Source organism: Heterocephalus glaber, unplaced genomic scaffold (genome assembly GCF_053883595.1).
Source record: "Heterocephalus glaber isolate CG9 unplaced genomic scaffold, H.glaber_assembly_v1.0 deba00001606, whole genome shotgun sequence".
Lineage (NCBI taxonomy): Eukaryota > Metazoa > Chordata > Mammalia > Rodentia > Bathyergidae > Heterocephalus > Heterocephalus glaber.
This window is the reverse complement of record NW_028258377.1, coordinates 13,553,767-13,569,568: the sequence shown is the minus strand read 5'-3', so window position 1 is coordinate 13,569,568 and position 15,802 is coordinate 13,553,767. Positions and strand designations below refer to the sequence as shown.

General features: G+C 47.4%; 2 long non-coding RNA genes across 3 annotated transcripts in view; one reads left to right on the top strand and one right to left on the bottom strand.

Annotated features, from left to right (window-relative positions):
* The window catches only part of LOC110344651 (uncharacterized), a 78,121-nt gene that overhangs the window by 39,562 nt on the left and 22,757 nt on the right, over positions 1-15,802 (bottom strand). For both annotated transcript variants that reach the window (XR_015444769.1, XR_015444770.1), the window contains exon 3: positions 8,975-9,101. This is a non-coding gene — a long non-coding RNA (uncharacterized LOC110344651). The remainder of the gene's footprint in view (positions 1-8,974; positions 9,102-15,802) is intronic.
* The window catches only part of LOC147822942 (uncharacterized), a 106,026-nt gene that overhangs the window by 72,078 nt on the left and 18,146 nt on the right, over positions 1-15,802 (top strand). Inside the window, exon 2 of the long non-coding RNA XR_015444771.1 lies at positions 9,820-9,933. This is a non-coding gene — a long non-coding RNA (uncharacterized LOC147822942). The remainder of the gene's footprint in view (positions 1-9,819; positions 9,934-15,802) is intronic.

The window sequence follows — 15,802 nt, the reverse complement described above, 5'->3', positions numbered from 1 at the left end:
AAAGGAAAGAAAAAAGAAAGAAGCAAAAAAGGAGACAAAAACAAAAATTTGCAAAGAGTAGGAAAAAATTAAAGATAAGAGGAGAAAAAGAAAAGAGAGAAAAGAAAAAACCAATAATACTAATATTGAAAATAAAAAATAAAAATGAAAATGAAGGGCCTCTTTCAGGGTATGTCTCTGTTGTCACAATGGACAACATGGGTAGCAATGTGTAGATATAAGTCAATGAGTCTCAGAAAGACAGTCACAGACCCATGAAATTCAGGCAGATTTCTGCCTGCAAGTCCCAAGTTGAGCTCCCTGTCCTCTTGTAGGGTTGAACTCTGCAGGGTTGTACTGCAGGTTCCAGCTGCCCTTCCCCTGAAGATAGTCCTAGTGCTGATGGGAGGTGATGATCACTCCAACTTACCCAGTACAGTGTTCTGGTGGTCTGGTGTCCTCTGTGTGTTTGCAGTGTGGATCCAGGTGGAAATACAGACAAGAGGCCAGAGGAGCGGGGGTGGGGGGGTGTCCAGTGGAATGCTGCCAGGGTGTGGGCTGGATCAGCATGTTCCCTATGGCCAGGGACACTGGTATGGCATCTGCAGACATGCCTGTCCAAAACAGGCTGGATCAGTGTGCTCCTCATGAGTGGGGATGCTGCTATGGCATATGCAAATGTGCCTGTCCAAAATGGGCTGGATTGGCATGTTTCCCATGGCTGGAGATCCTGCTACAATGTCTGCAGATGTGCCTATCTGAAAAGGGCTGGACCAGCATGTTCCCTGTGGCTGGGAACCCTGGTACAACATCCACAGATGTGCTGGTCTGAAACGGGCTGGATTGGCAATTTCCCCATAGGTGGGGACACTGCTATGGTGTCTGAAGACATGGCTGTCTGAAACATGTTGGACCAGAGTGTTCCCAAGGGCCAGGAACCCTGCTATGGCATCCACAGATGTGACTGTCTAAAACAAGCTGGATTGGCATGTACGTGGACCCTGCTATGGCCTCCACAGACGTGCTTGCCCGAAATGGGCAGGATCAGAGTGTTCCTCACAGATGGGGGCCCTGCTATGGCATCCACAGACATGGTTGTCTGAAACATGCTGCACTGGAGTGTTCCCCAGGCCCAGGAACCCTGCTATGGTGCCCACAGACATGACTGTCTGAAAAGAGCTGGATTGGCATGTCCCCACAGCCATGGATCCTGCTATGGTGTCTGCAGATGTGCCTGTCTGAAACACACTGGACTGGTGTGTTTCCCTTGGCCAGGGACCCTGCTACGGCATTCATGGATGTGCCTGTCTGAAACAGGCTGGATAGGCATGGTCCCCTCACCCAGGAACCCTGCTATGGCATCCACAGACACGCCTGTCTGAAACAGGCTAGACTGGCATGTTCCCCACAGCCGGGGACTCTGCTAGGGTGGCCACAGACATGCCTGACTGAAACAGGATGGACCATCCTGTTCCTGTGGCTGGGGACCCTGCTATGGCGTTCGCAGACATACCTCTCTGAAACAGGCTGGAACTGCATATTCCCTGTGGGCAGGGATCCTGCTACGGTGTCTGCAGACATTCCTGTTTGAAATGGGCTGAACCGGAGTATTCCCCATGGCCAGGGACACTGCTATGGTGTCCACAGATGTCCCTGTCCTAAACAGGCTGGACCAGCATGTTCCCCACAGCTGGGGACCTTGCTAGGGTGTCTGAAGACATGTCTGACTGAAACAGGCTGGACCAGCCTGTTCCCCATGGCCAGGGGCCCTGCTACAGAGTCTGCAGAAGGGTCTGTCAAAAATGGGCTGGACCAGTGTATTCCCCACAGTCAGGGACCCTGCTACAATGTCCACATATGTGCCTGTCTGAAACGGCTGGAACAGCATGTTCCCTGCAGCTGGGACCCTGCTACGGTGTCCCCAGACATGCCTGTCTGAAACAGGCTGGATGGGCGTGTTTCCCGGGGCCGAGGACCCTGCTGTGGGATCCACAGATGTGCTTCTCCAAAACAGGCTGGATCAGCATGTTACCTAGAGCCAGGGACATTGCTATGGCATCCTCAGATGTGCCTGTCTGAAACATGCTGGACAGTTCTGTTCCCCACAGCCAGGGAACCTGCTGTGCTGTCTGCAGACATGCCTGTCTGAAACATGCTGGACCTGCATGTTCCCCGTGGCCCAGGACCCTGCTACAGCATTCACATGTGTGCCTGTTTGAAATAGGCTGGACCAGCATGTTCCCAGCAGTCAGGGACCCTCCTATGGGGTACACAGATGTGCCTGTCTGAAATGGGCTGAATTGGTGTTTTCCCCACAGCTGGGGACCCTGGTACAGCATCCACAGACATGCCGGACTGAAACGGGCTGGACTGGCCTGTTTCCCCAGCCAGGGACACTGCCACAGCATCCTCAGATGTGCCTGACTGAAATGGGCTGGACCAGCATGTTCCCCCATGGCCAGGGACCCTGCAACAGCGTCCAAGGACAAGCCTGTCCAAAACAAGCTGGATTGATGTGTTACCCACAGCCAGGGAACCTGCTACAGTGTCCACAGATGTGCCTGTCTGACACAGGCTGGATCAGCGTGTTTGCCATGGCCAAGGACCCTGCTACAGTATCCGCAGATGTGCCTGTCCAAACCAGACTGGATTGGCATGTTCCCCATGGCTGGGGAACCTCCTACAGCATCTGCAGATGTGACTGTCCAAAAGGGACTGGATCTGCCTGGTCCCCATGGCCCAGGACCCTGCTATGTCGTCCACAGATGTGCCTGTTCAAAACGGGCTTGACCAGCATGTTCCCTGCTGCCTGGGACTCTGCTCCGGCTTCCGCGACTGAGCCTCTATGACATGGGCTAGACCGGTGTGTTTCCCATGACCATGGACGCTGCTATGGTGTCCACAGAAATGCCTGTCCAAAACTGGCTGGATTGGCGTGTTCCCCACGACCAGGGACCCTGCTACAGCATCTGCAGATGTCCATGTTTGAAAAGGGATGGATTGGGATTTTCCCCACTGCTGGGAACCCTGCTATGGCATCTGCAAATGTGCTTGTTTGAAACGGGCTTGACTGGTATCTTCCCCATGGCTGGGGTCCCTACTAAGTTGTCCACAGACAGGCCTTTCTGAAACAGGCTGGATCGGCATGGTCCCCAAGGCTGGGGACCCTGCTTCAGCGTCCTCAGACGTGCCTGTAAGAAACGAGCTGGATCTGCATGTTCCCCATGGTGGAGAACCCTGCTACGGCATGCACAGATGTGCCTGTCTGATACACAGTGGACTGGTGTGTTCCCCTGGGCCAGGGACCCTACAATGGCATCGGCAGACATGCCTTTCTGAAACACACTGCACTGGCATATTCCCCTCAGACAGGGACCCTGCTAATGCATCCGTAGATGTGCCTGTCTAAAACAGGCTGGATCAGCGAGTTCCCTCAGCCGGGGACCCTCTTAGGGCATCCACAGACGTGCCTGTCTGAAACACCCTGCATCAGCATGTTCCCTGTGAGGGGGGGCCCTGCTATGGCTTTCACAGAGGTGGTTGTACAAAACGGGCGGGACCAGCACGTTCCCCATGTGTGGGGACCCTGCTATGGCATCCGCAGACATTCTTGTCTGAAATGGGCTGAACCGGCTTGTTCCCCATGCCCGGGGACCCTGCTGTGGCATCCACACACGTGCCTGTCTGAAAAGGGGCTAGGACCTGTGTGTTTCCCGCACCTGGGGACCATGCTATGGTGTCCAACAATGTGCCTGTCGAAAACAGGCTGGACCACTGTGTTCCCCACAGCTGGGGACCGTGCTATGGCATGCAGAGATGTGACTGTTCAAAACGGGCTGGATCGGCATGTTCCCTGCAGCCGCAAACCCTGCTACAGCATCTGCAGACATGCCTCTCCGAAACAGGCTGGATTGACATGTTCCCCACAGCCTGGGACCCTGCTACTGTGTATGCCAACGTGTCTATCTACAAGGGGGCTGGATCAGCATGCTCCCCGTGGCTGGGGAAGCTGCTACAGCATCTGCAGATGTGCCTGTCCAAAACGGGCTGGAACGGCATGTTTCCCACATACATGGACCCTTTTACGGCAGCCCCAGATGTCTCTGTCCAAAACGGGCCGGATTGGTGTGCTCCCCATGGATGGGGACTCTGGTATGGCATCCGCAGATAAGCCTGTTTGAATCGGGTTAGACTGGCTTATTCCCAGGGTCTGGGGACCCTGCTATGGCTTCTGCAGATATGCGTCTCTGATACAGGCTAGCCTGGCATGTCTCTCAGGACCTCAGACCCTGCTATGGCATCCGCAGCCGAGCCCATCCAAAACGAGCTGGATCTGCATATTCCCCATGGCCGGAGGACCTGCTATGGCATCTGCACATGTTCCTGTCCCAAAAGGGCTGGACCGGCGTGTTCTCCGTGGCAGGTGACCCTGCTACGATGTACATGGATGTACCTGTGCAATACGGCCTAGACTGGTGTGTTCCTCATGGCTGGTGACCTTGCTACAGCGTTCACAGACGTGGTTGTCCAAAACGGGTGAGACCAGCACATTCACTGCATGTGGGTACACTGCTAGGGCATCCGCAGATATTCTTGTTTGAAACGGGCTGAATCGGCTTGCTCCCCATGCCTGGGGACTCTGCTATGGCATCCACAGATGTGCCTGTCCAAAAGGGGCTAGGACTTGTGTGTTTCCCGCACCTGGGGACTCTGCTATGGTGTCCAACAATGTGCCTGTCGGAAACAGGCTGGACCATTGTGTTCCCCATCACAGGGGACCCTGCTACGACATCCAAAGATGTGTCTGTTCGAAACGGGCTGGATCGGCAAGTTCCCCTAGGCCAGGGACCCTGCTTCAGCGTCCAGAGACGTGCCTGTAAGAAATGAGCTGGATCTGCATGTTCCCCACTACCAAGGACCCTGCTACGGCATCCACAGATTTGCCTGTCCAAAAGGGGCTAGGACCTGCATGTTTCCTACACCTGGGGACCCTGCTATGGTGTCCAACAATGTGCCTGTCGGAAACAGGCTGGACCACTGTGTTCCCCATGGCTCGGGACCCTGCTATGACATTCAAAGATGTGACTGTTCCAAACGGCCTGGATCGCCATGTTCCCTGCAGCCACAAACCATGCTACAGCATCTGCAGACATGCCTGTCCGAAACAGGCTGGATCGACATGCTCCCCACAGCCTGGGACCCTGCTACTCTGTCTGCCACTGTGTCTGTCTACCAGGGGGCTGGATCAGCATGCTCCCCGTGGCTGGGGAACCTGCTACGGCATCTGCAGATATGCCTGTCCAAAACAGGCTGGAACGGCATGTTTCCCACATACACAGACTCTTATACGGCAGCCACTGATGTCTCTGTGCAAAACGGACTGGATTGGTGTGTTCCCCACGGATGGGGACTCTGGTACGGCATCTGCAGATACGCCTGTTTGAATCGGGTTAGACTGGCCTGTTCCCAGGGTCCGGGGATCCTACCACTTCCACAGACATGCATCTCTGATACAGGCTAGCCTGGCATGTCTCTCAGGACCTCAGACCCTGCTATGGCATCCGTAGCCGGGCCCATCCAAAACGAGCTGGTTCCACATATTCCCCATGGATGGAGAACCTGCTAGGGCATCTGCACATGTTCCTGTCCCAAACGGGCTGAAATGGCGTATTCTCCATGGCAGGTGACCCTGCTATGTTGTACACGGATGTACCTTTGCAATATGGCTTAGACTGGTGTGTTCCTCATGGCCGGTGACCCTGCTACAGCATCTGCAGATGTCCCTGTTTGAAAAGGGCTGGATTGGCATTTTCCCCGCTGCCGGGAACCCTGCTATGGCATCCGCAAACGTGCCTGTTCGAAATGGGCTTGACCGGCATCTTCCTCATGGCTGGAGTCTCTACTAAATTATCCGCAGACATGCCTCTCTGAAACAGGATGGATCGGCATGTTCCCCGAGGCCAGGGACCCTGCTTCAGCACCCACAGACATGCCTGTAAGAAATGAGCTGGATCTGCATGTTCCCCACTACCAAGGACCCTGCTACGGCATCCACAGCTGTGCCTGTCTGATGCACACTGGACTGGCGTGTTCCCCGTGGCCAGGGACCCTCCTATGGCATAAGCAGACGTGCCTTTCTGAAACACACTGCACTGGCATATTCCCCTTGGCCAGGGACCCTGCTAATGCATCCGTAGATGTCTGTCTAAAACAGGCTGAATCAGCATGTTCCCTGGGGCGGGGGACCCTTCTTCGGCGTTCACAGACGTGGTTGTACAAAATGGGCGGGACCAGCACGTTCCCCATGTGTGGGGACCCTGCTATGGCATCCGCAGACATTCTTGTCTGAAATGGGCTGAACCGGCTTGTTCCCCATGCCCAGGGACCCTGCTGTGGCATCCACAGACGTCCCTGTCTGAAAAGGGGCTAGGACCTGTGTGTTTCCCGCACCTGGGGACCCTGCTATGGTGTCCAACAATGTGCCTGTCGGAAACAGGCCTGAGCACTGTGTTCCCCATGGCTGGGGACCCTGCTAGGATATGCAAAGATGTGACTGTTCGAAACGGGCTGGATCAGCATGTTCCCTGCAGCCAGAAACCCTGCTACAGTATCTGCAGACATGCCTGTCCGAAACAGGCTGGATCGACATGTTCCCCACAGCCTGGGACCCTGCTACTGTGTCTGCCAATGTGTCTGTCTACAAGGGGGCTGGATCAACATGCTCCCCATGGCTGGGGAAGCTGCTACAGCATCTGCAGATGTGCCTGTCCAAAACGGGCTGGAGCGGCATGTTTCCCACATACACGGACCCTTTTATGGCAGCCGCAGATGTCTCTGTCCGCACTGGGCTGGATTAGTGTGTTCCCCACGGATGGGGACTCTGGTATGGCATCCGCAGATAAGCCTGTTTGAATCGGGTTAGACTGGCCTGTTCCCAGGGTCCGGGGACCCTGCTATGGCTTCCGCAGATATGCGTCTCTGATACAGGCTAGCCTGGCATGTCTCTCAGGACCTCAGACCCTGCTATGGCATCCGTAGCCGTGCCTGTCCAAAACGAGCTGGATAGCATATTCCCCATGGCTGGAGAACCTGCTAGGGCATCCGCAGATGTTCCTGTCCCAAACGGGCTGGACCAGTGTGTTCTCCATGGCAGGTGACCCTGCTACGTTGTACACGGATGTTTCTGTGCAATACAGCCTAGACTGGTGTGTTCCTCATGGCCAGTGACCCTGCTACAGCATCCGCAGATGTGCCTGTCTGAAACAGGCTGGATCAGCCTGTTGCCTGAGGCCAAGAACCCTGCTATGGTGGCCGCAGACACACCAGACTGAAACGGGTTGGACTGGCCTGTTCCTCGAGGCTGGGGTCCCTGCTATGGTGTCCGTAGACATGCTTGTCTGAAACAGGCTGGACTGGCCTGTTTCCCACCACTGGGGACTCTGTTCCGGGGTCCACAGATGTGCCTGTCCAAAACAAGCTGGACCGGTGTGTTTCGTGCGTCCGCGGACCCGCTGTGGCTTCCACAGACATACCTGTCCAAAACGGGCTGGACCTGCGTGTTCCCCACGGTATCAGACCCTACTACGGCATCTACACATGTGCCTGTCAGTAATGGGCTTGATCAGCGTGTTCCCCACACCCAAGGACCCTGCTACAGTGTCCGTAACGTGCCTCTCTGAAACACACTGGATCGGAGTGTTCCCCACATCCAGGGACCCTGCTACAGCGTCCACAGACATGCCTGTCCGAAACAGGCTGGATCGGCATGTTCCCCTAGCTGGGGACCATGCTACAACATCCGCAGTCGTGCCTGTGTGAAACGGGCTGGATCGGTGTGTTCCCTGTGGCCGGGGACCCTCCTAAGGCATCCGCAGACATGCCTGTCTGAAAGGGGCTGGATCGGGGTGCTCCCCGCGGTGGGGGACACTGCTACGACGTCCGCAGTCGTGACTGTCTGAAAGAGGCTGGATTGCCGTGTTTCCCACATCCTGGTACCCTGCTACAGCATACGCAGACGTACCTGTCCGAAACACGGTGCTCGGGCATGTTCCCCATGGCCAGGATCCCTACTACGGCATCCGCAGATGTGCCTGTCCAAAACACACTGGACCGGCATATTCCCCTTGGCCAGGGACCCTGCTACATTGTCCTTAGGCATGCCTGTCTGAAACAGGCTAGACTGGCATATTCCCCGCGGCAGGGTACCCTGCTATGGCTTCCACAGATGTTCCTGTCCACAGGCTGGATCACCTTGTTCCCCGCAGCCAGGGACCCTGGTACGGTGTCCGCAGACGTGCCTGTCGGAAACAGGCTGGATTGGCCTACTCCCTGCGGCTGGGGACCCTGCTACGGCATCTGCAGATGTGCTTGTCCAAAAAACACTGGACTGCCGTGTTCCCTGCGGCCAGGGACACTGCTACGGCATCGGCAGATGTGCCTTTCCGAAACGAGCTGGACCTGGGTGTTCCCCGCGGCCTGGGACCCTGCTATGGCATCCGCAGACCTGACTGTCCGAAACGAGCTGGATCAGCATGTTCCCCTTGGCCGAGGACATTGCTATGGTGTCCGCAGACGTGCTTCTCTGAAACACGCTGGATCATCATGTTCCTCACGTCCAGGGTCCCTGCTATGGCGTCTGCAGATGTGCTTGTCTGAAACATGCTGGACCAGCTTATTCCCTGTGGCCAGGGACCCTGCTACGGCGTCCATAGACATGCCTGTCCGAAACAAGCTGGAACTGCGTGTCCCCGTAGCCGGGGACCCTTCTACGGCGTCCGCAGACGTGCCTGATTGATACGGGCTGGACCGGCCTGTTCCCCGCAGCCAGGACTCTGCTACAGCGTCCACAAATGTGCCTGTCTGACATGGGCTGGACCGGCGTGTTCCCCGTGTCTGCGGACCCCGCTACGGCGTCTGCAGACGTGCCTGTCCGGCACGGGTTGGACCGGCGTGTTCCCCATGGCCAGGGACCCCGCTATGGCATCCACAGACATACCTGTCCAAAACGGGCTGGATCGGCGTGTTCTCCGCGGCCGGGGACCCTGCTACAGTGTCCGCAGACGTGCCTGTCCCTAACGGGCTCAGCAATCACTTCTTAATGTGTTCAGTGCTCTCAGACTTGTCTGCAAGGGAAAATTGGTTGGTTAGTCTGTGCTTATTTCCTAATTAGTTTATTCTTACTCTCATTTCATAATGGAGGCAGGATATGCTGTTACTTTATGTTTGACATAAAATAATGCACAATTGGAATTGCGTCATTCTTTAAATATTAACAAAGTCTCACTAGGTGCGTAAAACAGAAACAATGCAATTTCCACGCCATTCAAAGTAGAAAACAATCAGTCAAAAGTTGCATAATTTTAAAATTAGCAGGCTAGGTGAATTATGTAGCATGCTTACACAGCTGCCAAATAGGGGCGTTCTTCAGCCCATTGTTGTTTATGTGCTTTGCAAAATTTCACCAAGGTAACTGTGGTGGCTATTGTGCCATCCATTTCACACACTTTATAATTTAAAATCATTTGCTTTTCCTATGACAACACTTTCGCATACTTAGGCTTCTTCTGACTCCAGGGTTGTGAAAAAAAAATGCCCCCAAAATGTGAGCAGTAATAACACATAATGTGGAAAGCTGATCACCATGATATGCCACACTGATAACTTTGAAGAGTGTGCTCTGCTAAAAAAAAATAGAGATTATGCCAAGAAGTAAAAATTAAAACAAACATAAGTGGCATCAGTGATTGCCTGGAATGGGTAAGTTTTGAGCTATATCGGATGTGTCCCTCCCAGAAAGAAAACTGGCCCTGAAATTTCTTCAAATTCTTGTCTTTGCTCTAGACCTTGATATCTATGAGACCTCTGGAAAGTGACTTCACCCAGGGGTCCCCAACCTCTGAAGCATGGACTAGTACCAGACTGTGGCCTACTAGGAAGCAGACCATACAGCAGGAGGTAAGTACTAGGCAAGCGAGTGAAACTTCATTGTTCACACTACGGCCTGTGCTCCACCTCTTGTCAGATTAGCAGTGGCATTAGATTCTCATAGGAGCTAGAACCCTATTGTGAACTCCATATGTGAGGACTCCAGGTTGCCTGCTCCTTATGAGACTCTGATTCCTGATGATCTTAGATGGGATGAGGCAGTGATGCTAGTGGTGGATATTGGTTGCAAATATAGATTAACATTGGCAAAGAGGTTTGACTGCACAGTGACCATAATAAATCAATTGCTTGTAGTCTTTTATCAAAACCCTATTCTTGCAGGCGCAAGGTCCCGAGTTTGATCCCTAGTACAAAAAAAAAAAAAAGACCCTCTCATGAGTGGCAAGTGCCAAGCTGAATCTGATGGCAGGCTTTATAGTGTAAAAATGAATTGATGTGCTTTATTTGTACAGCTATGTCTGATGAAAGCTTTGTCAGAATCTGATATATATTTTAGTCCACACATGGCTCACCTATTATTTTATTTACCACTTCCACTCATCCCTCTTTCCCGTACTACACACTTGTCTCAGTTATAGTTTTGGATAAGTCCACAAGCTAAACCTAGCCAAAGTGAGTAAAAAACAAATATCACAAGAAAGCTATTTTAAAAAGGAGAAAAGACCAATGATGAGACAGCAGAAGACTTTCAGACTGCCAAAAAAAACCCCAAGAATTCTACATAATTACAGATTTACTACAGTAGGTGATTCACATTCTCCACGTGCAGTTTGTATAATATGTGGTGACCTTCACAACTGCTTTGCTACATGGAGACTAAGCACCCTGCATTAAAAGACAAAAATGTGGGCCAGGGAGTTAGCTCAGTGGTGCCGCCGCCTGCCTTGAAAGCACAGAGTCCTGAGTTTGATACCAAAAAAAAAAAGAAAAGAAAAATTTGAAGTTTTCCAAAAGGAAAAAATGGAACAAAAAGGAACAAAAGCAATTATACAAGGCCATCACTTCATCAAACATGTCTCCACTGAAAGCATCATTCTTAGCAGCCAATCACATTTTTAAAGAATTTGGGGAAGAATTTGATTCTGCCTGCTGCTAAGGCTAAGGATATTTGTTGTGAACTTTTAAGAGAAGCTGCAGTTCGAAAGGTGGCACTTGTTCCTCTTTTGGAGGAACTACACAAACTGATAAAATAACAGAGAATACTGAAACACAATCATGTCACTGTGGTACATACTCCAGGTTAGTAAGTCTGCCAGTGTCGACAAGGCAACTATGATTGTTCTACGTGATTTTTCAGTAGGATGTGTATGAGGATATGTTATGTGCACTTTTGTTGCCAACCAACACCACAGCTGCAAAGCTATTCAAGTCCTTGAATATAGATAGACAGACAGACAGACAGACAATCTTTAAAGTGTTAACTGCTATGATTTGATTTCCATGAAGGATATAAAGTAATTGTTAAAATAGGTAAGTAGGGACCCTTTGGCTTGGTAAAAAACTACCAAACCAAACTGCCCTCTCTGGCTGAAAAAGCAGCTTCCTGAACCACTATGTTCAATTTTCTGCATTGATGGGTGACTTCTCCGGTTTTTCCTAGAGTCTTATTGTGGCACATCCCAACAAAAGTTATTAAATAAATTCTTACGATATATAATTAAGTTGGCTATAATTTAAAAGTTAAGCTTTTATGTCTAAAGTAACAGGATTTTTAAAGATATAAAGATGCTCTTCGTTCAACTTATAAAACTAGATTAAAAAGCAAAAGTTCTGTGCTGGGGATTTAGCTCAGTGGTTCTGCTGCCTGTCTTGCAAGTGCAAGGACCCGAGTTCGATCCCCAGTACCAAAAAAAAAGCAAAAGTTCTATGTTTTACTAAGATAGTTTCTTGTGTTTTCTTTTGTTACTAAAAATTGAGTTTTTGAGTTAGAGATTATTTAAATGTTCATTTATAAAATGTTTTCAATTATCAGTTTATGATTGGTTAAATAAACAATTATTTTACTTTATGACATAACCTATATTTGTGGGAATAGAAATATATATCACTAAAAACAAAATATGCTGTAAGTCTACACTTTAAAACTAAATTTATAGAGTTATACTACATAAGTTACATACCAAATAACTAATAAGTGCTCTCTTTTATACAATATGCATCTAGACCTTACACATATAAAATGATCAAAAGCTTTGGCATCTCTTTAAATTTGGTCCTCCCATTTAAAACTTGATCTACATCTGTTGGCTTTGATTAAACATTGTTACTGTATAAATGAGATACCTTTATATATTGAGTAATATGTCTATTTGTGGGCAGTATCACTGCTTCCTAAACTTATGAGCAGTCTAAAAGTTTTTCTGTTCTTATCAGAACAGTTACACCCTGTAAACCTATTAAAGAAGTCTAAATTTTGCCTTAAGAATAAAATTAAATTAATATATGTATAGATTTCTATATAGCTGTGATGCTAATTAGTGCTAGTCTCATGGTATATTAAATATGCTTTTCTTTCCCGAGTGTACAGGCCTTCCAAGATATAGAACTTTTTAAAAAAGTATTATACTGGTAACTTTCAGGCTAATGTTGTTTATGATCATAAATTTTTTCAAGCTCAAGCATCTAGCTTTTCCTTACTTGTGTTCCAGTAACCTGTGATAAAATATACATGCCAATCCAACATGAAACATCCAGTCAGATGATGTAGATACTTTTTTCATGCTTATGTTTATGTGATTGTTATATAATTATGTTCTAACAGATATACCTAAGCCCTTTACATTTCAGATAATGCCACTCTAATGATTAGAGATTAGACATGAATAACCTATAAAGTACACCTATGAACAAGTACATTCTACTTTAAGTTTATTAAAAAGTAACAAATTAAATAAGTTTATATAATTTAATATCATAATTAGAAAGAGGTAACCAATTGATAAAATAGAGATTTAAATATATTTCAGAGATGATAGCAAAAAACTAATGGTTCTAATATAATGTCATGATTGTTATACTAAAATAACATATTTGCTTTTGATTTCAATTTTTCCCTGTAAAACTTTATAATTGTTATCTGTTAATATTCTAAAGAAATTTTACCTCTAAGACAACCATGACTGGCGAGAGAGAGAGAGAGAGAGAGAGAGAGGTTAATTTTAATTAACACAGGTCTCATTTTAACTTGGTCTTAAATACCCAGCAGAAAAATATAACCAAAACATATGTTGTAAAATAATAATATAGGCTAGATATAAAAGGGTGGCTCTAACACTACATTGGCCCTTGCTGGCTGTCTCCAGCTACGCCTGTAGCTTATCACTATTATGGTTCAATGAGGCTAAAAAAACCACAGTAGCAGTTATAAAAGCTCAACAAAAGTCTTTAAATTCCTTAGCTAAAATAGTCCTTCAAATACTCTGGTTTCTCTTCAGAGAGTATAAATCTTTTACCTTTTAAAACAGTCCTTCAAAACCACAAAGCTCTTGATCTTTTTATGACCAAAACTAGAGGGATTTGTACACTGGTAAATAAAACATGTTGTCTTTAGATAAATAATTCCCATCAGATAAACAAAACACTTTACACCATAAAAAATATCAGACTTATGAATAATCTCCATAAACAGACAGAGCTAGGACCCAGTTGGTTACAATCCCTACTCTCCCTTAATAATAAAGTTAGTTTATTCTCACCTAAAAACGATCAAACTCCAAATGGTCACACAAATGAACCCAGTGATAAATGTGCTGGACTCCTTTTACTAGCTAAACCGTCTGAAGAGAGTTCATAGCTGCTAAACTCCAACCTGACCTCTAGCTTCTTCAGTCAGGTCTCTGGAAAAACTAACTGCCATCTCCCTACATCAACCCTTTTCAGCTCAAAGCAGCCAGGCTTGATTTTTGCTCCTTCTCCCCTAACAGCAGTTAGGGTCATTTCTTTACAGGGGGGAATGTCATAACTTAGTTATTTTAAGAAGGCAATTAGAAAAGTCTAAAATAGGATTGGATTCAAGAGTTAAACAAGCAGCCTGTTAAGCTTAGAAATTAAAAAAAACAAAAGATAAAGAGTTAGGATGAGAGGGAGAAGATGAGGCTCTTTCCTCCCAGAAAGAAGGTATGCTATACCTCATACCTAGACTGCAAATGCTTCCAGCAAACTTAAATACATTAAAAATGCAAGATAACAAGTTTCCTTTTGAGTTCATTTAAATTCATCTCCTTTAAAACAAGCCACCACAGCCAAACATGTGCTTTGCCTATCTAAAGAAGGGCAAGGCAAAGAAAGCATATTGGACTTCTTTCCCTTTTTTATATCCACCAAGAGCTTTTTTCTTATTATTATTTCCAATAAATACTCTCTTTTTGTCCTCAATTTTATTCTTCAATTCTAGGAGTCAAAGAATTCAGGTCTACACAAAATTAACTATTCCAGTGCCACTATAAACGTGGGTATGCAGGTATCTCTTTTGTGTGTTGATTTCATTTCATTTGGATAAATACCAAGAACTAGAATTGTTGGATCATAAGGTAGTTTTATTTTCAATTTTTGTTTTTATTTTTTTTAAGACAAGTTCTTGTTATATAGTCAAGATTGGCCTTGAACTCACTATATAGCCCAGGCTGGCCTTGAACTCATGGCAGTCTTCCTGACTCAGCCTTCCCAGTGCTGGAATTACAGACATGAACCACCATGCCTTTTCTATCTTTAGTTTTTTGAAGAAACTTCATACTGTATTCCATAGCAGCTAAGCTAATTTACATTCCCACCAACAGTGTATAAGGATTCCTTTTCCTCTACATCTTTGCCAGCACTTTTTGTTTGTTTGTTTACTTCTTGTGTATTATAGCCATTCTGACTCAGATGAGATGGAATCTCAATGTAATCTTCTTTTTTCTTGCTTGTTTGTTTGTTTTTTTGAGGCAGGGTCTCTCTTTGTAGTTCAGGCTGCCCCTGAACTCACTATGTAGCCCAGGCTGGGCTGGAACTCATAGCAATCCTCCTGCCTCAGCCTCCCGAGTGCTGGGATCACAGGCATCCATCATCACACCTGGCAATCTCAATGTAATTTTGATTTGCATTACCCTAATAGGTGAAGACATTGAGCATTTATATATATATATACTGGCCATGTGTACTTTCTATTTTGAGAAGAATCTGTTGAGATAACTTGTCCATTTTGATTTGATTACTTTTGTTTTTAGAATTCTTTATATATTCTGAATATTAATCCTCTATCAGACAAATAGCTAGCAAGATTTTCTCTGGTTCTGTAGGTTTTCTTTAACTCGAGTGTTTCCTTTTGTGCAGAATCTTTTTGGTTTAATGTAATTCTATTTGCTAATTCTTTTGTTTCCTGAGTTATTGAAATCCTATACAGAAAAACATCACCTGTACCAATATCTTAATGCCTTTCTCCTATGTTTTCTTGTAGCAGTTTCAAAAATTTAGGTCTTACATAAAATTCTTTAATCCATTTTCAATTGATTTTAATACACAGTGAAAGCCAGGGGCCTCCTTTCAATCTTCTACATGTGGATATCCAGTTTTCCCAGCATCAGTTGTTGAAAAGGCTGTCCTTTTTTCCTTTGGATGCTTTTTATACCTGTGAAGAATCATTTGGCTGAAGATGGGTGGATTTATTTATAGCTCTTATGCAGATTCCACCTATCTAATCTGTTTAGACTACAAATCTTTAGACTACTGGTGGAGCTCGCTGGGGCTTTCCCTTCCTCACCTACACTCCTGCCAAGGGGTCATTCCTTCTCCCCTGCCATGCTGCTATATCATCAGTACCAGAGTGCTGTTTTCCTCACTCTTCCATCATCCAAATTCTTTGAATTTCTCCAAGCTTCTGTGTCTCCACTATTGCATTACA